Source organism: Macadamia integrifolia, chromosome 1 (genome assembly GCF_013358625.1).
Source record: "Macadamia integrifolia cultivar HAES 741 chromosome 1, SCU_Mint_v3, whole genome shotgun sequence".
NCBI lineage: Eukaryota > Viridiplantae > Streptophyta > Magnoliopsida > Proteales > Proteaceae > Macadamia > Macadamia integrifolia.
The window spans coordinates 30930932-30936931 of record NC_056557.1 but is presented as its reverse complement, the minus strand read 5'-3'; positions in this window follow the sequence as shown (position 1 = coordinate 30936931).

Sequence of the window (6000 nt, the reverse complement as noted above, 5' to 3'; positions counted from 1 at the left end):
TCTTCTCACCAAACCTCTTAATGTATTAAATGAGAAAATGAAAAACATAATAATACTATTTATACTTTTTAAAACCACTAGTAACCACATGGGTGGGTCACTCAGGTGGGCGGGTGCGCCCACCTGTGACCGCCCACCTGAGAGCCAAAAATTGGCCAACAAGTGGGATTTTGATGGAATTTGACTCTCAGCACAAGGTATATTATACGTATGCGCTTTAGGATACGGCTACATACCAGCATTATTCATACATGGCCTTATAATACGTGCATGTGCACGGCTTGGGTACACCCGTCTCCTCTGGCACTGACTCGGACTTGTCTGGCCAACCTGTGTTCAAAGTCACCCTTGCCATTATGGTCCATAAGGAACCCGCCTTAACCCTCTCTGGTTCGGGTCCTGCATAGTTAAACCGAGTCAACCGTGTAATTAGACTGGGTTTAAAAAGTTGGGTATCACAACTAGTGGATACCATACCCACCTGTAGCACTCATTGGTGTGTGTCTAGGTGCTGTCTACCTGGGCAGTTTGCACAGGTGGGTTCCCCCACCCACCTGTATGACCCACCAATAGTCCAAATAAGCTCTATTTGGGCTCAAACTCATTGAAAGCCTTATTCGCATTAGTAGATGCTTCGTGACATATCTTATGTCATTTTATAGTTTTCAAAACAGACAGATTCAAAGCCCCTTATCTGTGTTAGGTTTCGAGACATTCCTCTTCGCACGTCGAATCTTACCCGTACCGTGCATGTATATTCTTGTACAAGAATTAGTAAGTGAGGAGATGACATTGATCTTAATTTTGAGAATGTTTATTGCATCATCCTCATCTAATATATATCGTCATGCCATCTATGAATGACATCTTCATGCATTCGCTTGTCTACTATAGGATGCATTTATGAATTGATATGTATTATCTTGAATTCCAAATACTTGTTTCTTGCTTTGAATTATGAACATGAATTTATTAAATTGTTGGATGATGATGGTAAGTTGGGCATGTGATAAATTGCTAGACTAGATGCCGTAGTCGGCTTGGAAACGAAGGCATTGGTACACCGTGGAATGGGACACGGAAGTATTTTATAGTCGTACTATCTCATATAGAGCATGTGGTTAGGATTTACATTTTCTCGTGCTACGACCCTTCCCAATAGGGGTTTAGGTGTTGGGTTATCAGTAGGAGGAGGCATCAGTTATGGGTCACCTTAGTGGTTGAAGTATGCCCAGCTGATCATTAGGACAATCGGTAACTTTGGTGATATATTCAGAGAGCCAATCGTACTGCTTTTATTTTCTGCTATGGTTTGGCCATGATTTACTTTTTCGAGTGGTCATGGCTGACCTTCTTCGACAACCCTATGGGTGTATCACGGGATAGAGAATGCATCTCGAACCCAGGGCATACACGCACTATAGTTGTGAGTAGCACGTAACCTATGACTTAGTAATGTTGCTTAGGTGGATAGGCTTAAAATGAATCTTATGCATATATTATCATTTGATTTGCAATTGCTTGTGTGAATCTTTCTTTCCATTTGCTGCGCTAGTGAGCTTACCCCTTATGCACAAACATTTTAGATGATTTTACAGGATTCCTTGTAGAGGAATAGGAGTCAGGGTCCACTGGCGAACTTCTAATGGGAGATTCGTGGGCCTCGAAAGGATTTGATCACTGAGTTAGATGCCCGTGTGAATGTTGTGTTAAGGGGCAACAATAGTTATCACCAAATACAATTCTTTTTTATTCTTTTGATATATATTCCCTTTATGTGCTCTCGATAATTAAATTGTTATTTCTTGTGTAATTATCATACCTACGAGCCCACATGATATACTATGTATAACAATTTGGATATCAAGAGTATATGGGGATTTACAGGTATTTATACATGACAAGACTTCCATTGAACTACATAATTATATTTCCTTGATTATATGTGGCATGCTGTGCTATGGTTACTGTATCAGATGATCCTGGTGGTTTTGGGTTACCCGGAGGAAACCCGATCACTAGTCTCGTTCTATGTGAACGGGGCGTGACACTGGGCATATTCCATGGAATATTCCTATACAACCAACCCCATGCACAACTAGATCGATGCACAACCAATCCTATTCACAACCAACCCCATGCATAACCATGCACACCAAGGCCCTAGCCCTCACGCACCCCATGTGCACCAAGTCCCCAACCCTGGCACGCTCTGCATACACCAAGCCCACAGCCCCCAAGTACCTCACGTGCACCAAACCCCCAACCTTCGCATGCCCCTCGTGCACCAGGCCCCAGCCCCACGCGCACCAAGCCCCAGCACCCACGTACACCCCTGCCTATAGCTCGTGCCCTACCTTTGAAGCCTCGTGCTCTATCATACAGCCCGGCACCCTGCTAGGCAGCCCTACGTCCCTACCTTGGTGGCCCCGTGCCCTGTTATGCTGCCACGTGCCCTGCCACTGCAGCCCCATGCCCTATCATACGGCCCCACGTCCTGTCATGCAGCACTATGCCCTACCGCTATGGCCCCACACCCTATCATGAGGCCTCGTGCCCTACCCAGTGGCCTCGCACCATATCCCTATGGCCCCGCACACTCCCATCGATGACTGACACCCTGACTCCGGTGTAGACACCCAATTTTGTCACCCTCCCCTGGCTATGATGACTTACAGATCTTGGAAGTGACTTCTTGCTTTCGATCAATAGAGATGATAATTGATTGAGGTAACCCAACCCAGAAACATTCCATACTCACCCAAAAATCCCATGCGAGAGAAAAGAAGGGTCTAATTATGACTTCTCAAGAAGGAATCTGCTCCAAAGCGACCATACGGATGGATAATCCTCAGAATCACAATTCCAACAATATATGGTACATAAAAATCAGATTGTCAAATCTCTCATAATTATTCCCAAAAATTACACTTTACCGGACGTGCCCCTGCCTTGCCCTACGCACCCCACCTGCCTGGCACACCTACCATGCACGCCCTTACGTACTACGCATGCCCCTTACCTCGCACGCTCAAACCTACTATGTGCACCCTTACCTTACCCCGTGCACCTCGCTTGCCCCGTGCGCCCCTACCTCGCGTGCCCTTTCCTGCCCCATGCCCCCCACCTACCCCAGGCACCCCACCTGCCTCGAGCACCCTCGCCTGCCTTGCTCACCCCTGCCTGCCTCGCATTCCCCCACCTGCCTTGCATGCCGCTACCTGCCTCGTGTGCCCTTGCCTACCTTGTGCACCCCCGTATGCATCATGTGCCCCCTCCTACCCCATGCAACCCCACTTTCCTTGCCTACCCCCTCCTGCCTAGTGTGCCCCCACCTCCCTCGCACGCCCCACCTAGCCTTGGGCACCCCTACCCTACCCTTTGTGCCCCTGCTCTGCCTCGTACTCCCCTACCTTTCCTCGCACACCCCCGCTCTTCCTCGTGTGCCCCTGCCCTGCCCCACCCCATATGCCCCTGTCCTGCCCCATGCGCCTCTGCTCTGCCCTGTGCTTCCCCGTCGATGGTCGGAATCCTCATTCCAATGATTGAATTTATGAGGGGATTCCCTCTTCACCCACTTGTGTACTCCGCATTGCCCCACAACCTCCCATTGGCCCAAAAAAGCATCTTTTCACTTCATTGGCCCAAAAAATCATCTTTGCACCTCATTGGCCAAAAAATTACCTTTCACCCCATTGGCCCAAAAATTCACTTTGTTATCCCATTGGCTAAGAAAATTCACTTTTTAACCCCATTGGTCCAAAAAATTTATAAATACCCCCTCCCTTTGGTTTTACTCACTCAAGCCTCCTAGTGAGCACCCCTTGTAGAGAAACTCTGTTCTCTCTCCTCCCCTCCCCCCTTGAGGTTTTTCAAGTCTTTGGAGAGATCTTCATAAGATCTGAAGTGTTCTTCAAGCCTTTGAAGTTCTTCAATCATCTACTTTTTTGAGTGAGCATTTTTTGTAGGAGAAACTTCGCCTTAGTCCCCCCCCTTTTTGAGGTTCTTTAATTCTTTGGAGTGATCTTTATAAGATCTGAAGTATTCTTTGGGCCTTTGAGGCTCCTCAATCATTTAAGTTTCGTCAAGCCCTCCCATAGCCTATTCTTAGCGGAAGCTCTGCCGGAGTGCCACCTTAGCCTGGCCCTCCCATAGCCTATCCCCAATGAAAGCTCTACCGTAGTGCCACCTCAGCCTAGCCCTCCTATAGGCTATCCCCAGCGGAAGCTCTGCCAGAGTGCCACCTCAGCCTAGCCCTCCTATAGCCTATCCCCAGTGGAAGTAGTCCATCCCTAGCGAAAGCTCTACCGAATTGACACCTCAATCTTAGCCCGAAAGTAATTATTCCTGGATGAAACTCTGTCCAAATATTACCACAGTCAGCATCTCTCAAAAAGGAAGTTGGAGGTCAAGACCATCTTCCCTTGAGCTGGGAGAATCCACAAGAAAGTTCGTGCCGGCATTAATCAGGGGGTCCACCCCTCTTGACCCCAAACAGGGATCAAGCTCAGATATAATTTCTCAACTAAATTAGCATAATGTACACTTTATATTGACCTTGTTTTAGTGTACATAATTATTTAAATTCGTTCAATGTATATATGTGTGATAACTTAGCCATGCATGTGGAATAGGAATAATTATGGAAAATGTTTGTTCTTAAGCATCTAGCAAGAAGATCGGTTGAACTAGGCAGTTTGGGTGCCTAACACCTTTCTAATTCTACAACCTGACACGTTCCCTAGATCTCTAGACCAGACCAACTTTTGGGCTCTTTTCTCAGGAGTCAGGCCTACCCAGGGTCCTAGGCTCATACTCTTATGTGGCGGGTCTAAACCCTTTTTGTATGATTCCAATCCCCCGTATTAGACCATTATCAAATACCCGTCTCAATGACGACCTTTACACTTCTGCGAAATAGGCCTCCACGTATCTCTGAGCGACGATACGATGGTGCGAGGCCCACGGGTAAGCACACATGACACACCCCTCCCTAAGAAAGAGAAAGAGAGGAGAGAGGGCCGAATGCATAAAAGTTTCTTCTTTCTCCCCACAAAGGAGGAGAGGTCTTTTTCTGGCCATTTCCCTCATAGTGGTGACTCCACTGGGGACATGTCAAGCTTCCGACACTAGATGCTACCATTAAATTTAAGAACATTTTCGGCACATTTGTTTGAAAACATGTTTGGCTAACCAATGTTTGTAATTGTATTCGCTAACCACATCATGCATCGTGCTTGATGTCAAATCATTTGGCAAGGGACTCCCTGTCATGCCCACACCCTCAAGGAGGTCATTGCATGTCAAGGAGAGTACTTTGAGAGCAAATGGAATCCACTTCCTGTACAAGGGTGTCGGGAATTGTTAAATGGTGAGGATATTCGTAATTGTGCCAGCACCCTTAGGGAGGTTCGTGCACTTTATGACATTCTGAGAATGAATAATGATATTCCTGCATTATATTTTTACACATAATCATTCTTGGTTCCACCACCTTGTGGCTAGTTGCTTAACCTCATGTGTAGTCATGAGTAATGGGTAAGGAAGTCACCCCCTTGATCTCATACCTTTGGGTATTTCAAAAGGATCACGTAGCTTGCGTATATAGATCCTATCAAGGAAGTCTTGTTAGTCCTATTGCATCCACTGCATACTCGCATCATGTAGGAAATATATGGAGAATGCTACGAATGCCACAAGCTAATTTATAGAATTTGTTTGTGGTCTTGAAAATGAATTTTCTATAATGCATTCTAGTCATAAAGAAATGCTCTCCTAAGTGGGTTTCGGATAAAAGGTGTCCTTCCTCCTTAGAAATGAGATATGGATGATTTGGTATATGTGACTCCAAGGTGATTCCCGTTTAAGTCCCGTAAAATGCCAAATTATCTAAAAGACCCAAGGAAACTAGAAGCATGGTCACCTAGTGGGGTAAGATTAAGGAAAGAATGACTTTATTGGTAGAGAATGTCTTATAGGAATATTCTAGTCAAGTTATTT